Below are 3,139 nucleotides of genomic sequence, written 5' to 3' on the forward strand. Positions count from 1 at the left end.
AATGTTGGGATAGGTATCGAGACTTGCTTAATACTTGCCCTCATCATGGTTTTCAAACATGGAGATTGGTTTCATATTTTTATGAAGGGTTAACACCTAGAAATAGACAAATAGTTGAGTTGATGTGCAATGAAACTTTTAAAGATAAAGACTCTAATGAAGTAATTAAGTACTTAGACTTGTTAGCTGAAAATGCTCAAAATTAGGACACCGCGGGTACTTATGAAGCACCGAGTAAAACTCAACCTCATACATCTAGTGGGGGTATGTACAACCTTAGGGAAGATCATGATCTTCAAGCCAAGTTTGCATCTTTTTTTTTTTATCAAATGTAAGAATTGTATAGATAAAAAAATAGCAAGACAAGCTTGCAGTACAAGCTAAAAACCAGCAATATAAAGGGACATACATATCCGGCTAAAGGGAACAGGCTCCCTTGAGTAGACCAAAGCAAGACAAACTTACAGAACATAAAAGAAAGGGAATAGACTCCCTTAAGTAACCTAATCAATAAGAACAGACTCCCTCACACTAGCAACAAAAGCTTGTGATAATTAGCATACAGAAAAACCAACTTAAAAGACAAAGAAACATCTACCTGGGAACCCGAAAACCAACAATATTAGGGAAGCGAATCTCCTTCCAACTAGCAAATTGGCAGCATCAACCGACCATCTTTAACACCAGCAGACTAGCCCCAGGTTCATAGCTACATCAACCCTCGCAAGAAGGAAACCAAGCCACCGGCCATTCATAGAGCATGACTTGCAACAAAACCCACAATCTAGAAACCAAAATAGGCTAGGCAAGGACAAGCAGAACACAATCTGTGACTAAAGCAACCAGCAGCACGCAGAAGCAGAGCAGCAACCCAGCAGCACCAGGGCAGCAGGACCATAATCAGCAGTTCATGCAGAAATAGAATAGAACATAAAGTTATCATAGCCACAGAACCAATAAGGGCTCCCAATAGAGAACATGCTTCTAAAATAAAGCAAACATAAAGCAAGAAACCAGCCTACCAACAAGCCTAAATAGACACAAGGATATAGTCCTTGGCCACCATTCCGCAATATCATAATATATCAAAGGGAGGAGGATGGAGTGGAAGCGGTGCCTCCCTAGATTTTGGAATCGGCGGATGAGGAGTTGTTGGAAGGACCAATCTTTCCAAACATTCTTGGTCTGCTAAAGGCAGAGGCAACAACTTTGCTCCTGGTCAAGTATTGCCTTCGTGGAGGTAATGTGGTAGCAGTGTAAAGCTGGTCTTTAGAGACAAGAACAACCTGAGGAGAGTCAGTAGAAACATCAGGGGATCTATGCTGAGAAGCCATTTTTGCCCATTTACACATAAAACAATCAGCGCACTCTTCAACAGCTATAGCTGCCTCAACAGCCATTGGATCAACCTCCAGTTCTCAAGGTTCCTCCCTAAAGGACTGCTTTTCAATAGCCTCTGTATCAGTTAAGGGAGTAAAGTATCTAGAGGGAGCAGAACCTGTTAAGGGGGGCTTTTTGCGCTTATGACTGGAAGATTTAGTACAAGTAGAATTAGAATGGCCTAGAGTTTTACACTGCTTGCAAAACCATGACAAAGATTCATATAACCCTACCTGGGATTTGGAAACACCATTGGGGAGGGTGATGTTGATCAATGATGGTAAGTCAGCAAGTAAATCAACTTCAACCAGCACTTGGGCATAAGAGAGCCGAGTCATAGAGGTTGTTGGAGTATCAGCATGCACTGGTTTCCCTATCACACTTGCTAGTTTAGAAAGACACAATGGTGACTAGCACTGAAGAGGCAGATTAGGGAATTTGACCCAAACTGGTAGCCGAATCATATCAGAAGTATCAAAATCAAAATAATCAAACATATGCTTCAATATCAAGAGTCGACCAAACACATGGTAGGGCCCATCATTGAGTACCACAAGCATGTCCAATCTAGAAGAAACTTGAAAATAAGCCACCCAAAATCGTGTATGGAGAAATTCACATTACATTTCCAGGTAGAATGAACATATTTAGAGATGGATGTATATCCTGGAAACTTCCAAACTATGAACCCAATTAAACTAAACCACCACAATCTTTGTACCCTTCTAAATCAATTTCAAGGAAATGACAAGACAATGTAGCAGTAAACTCAGAAAAATGCACTAAAGAAGGAGACGATTGAATGGTGGTACCTGGTTGGTGGTGAGAGGGAGAAGACCAGGGTTCCCCAAAGAAGCTATGCCATGTAATGGGGAAGGTGGTGAAGGGCCAAGGTTCCCTGAAGAGGCTTGACTTTGTGTTGGAGGAGTTGGCGAAGGACCAGTTCCAACCATTGGGTTACTAGCGCCAAACCGTGAGCTCAAAGAACCAATCTCAATAGAAGGACCATGGCTTGGTCGAATAGAGACAGGGGAGGTTAAAGGATGTGCACAAGGCTTGGCTAGAAAAGTCGAGGCACTAGAATTAAAAAGAGTGGTCAATTAAAATCTGTTGAAAACATTATGTGTCAAATATATGAAACAAATGAACACTCAACCAATAATTGTCTAACCTTGCCTTTTTTTAAAGAATGTCTCCATAAACAAACTCATGCTTTAAACAGTTTCCAAAGGTCCAACCATAACTCATACTCGCAAACATACAACTCTGGTTGGAGAAATCACCCAAATTTCAGTTCGGAGAGTGATAATAACAAGGTACAAACTTCACAACCTCAGTTTTAAACACACCATAATTTTCAAAACTCTCATGGATATGCACCTCCTTATGCTTCACCTCCTAGAAGAAATCTTGAGGAAACATTGCATGCATTCATTGAAAAGTAAGAGACAATCAATACTCAACTTGCTCAAAACATAACAGATTTTAAAGATACTCTTGCAAAATCACAAGAGAAAGGTAAGTTTCCATCTCAACCACAACAAAATCCCAAGGGGCAATACAATGTAAATGCAAGTAGTTCCGGAAGCCAACACATGGATCAAGCCAAATCAGTCACTACTCTTCGCAGTGGTACGGTTATTGAAAAACCTACTCTTGAACCTTATGAGAAAGATGATGAATCAATCTCTGAGGGTAAGGAAGGGGTTGAATCTGAAAATTGCAAAGAAACGACTGATTCACAGCCAGCACTTCCATT

This window comes from Populus euphratica, unplaced genomic scaffold, assembly GCF_000495115.2.
Source record: "Populus euphratica unplaced genomic scaffold, PopEup_1.0 scaffold346.1, whole genome shotgun sequence".
Taxonomy (NCBI): Eukaryota; Viridiplantae; Streptophyta; class Magnoliopsida; order Malpighiales; family Salicaceae; genus Populus; species Populus euphratica.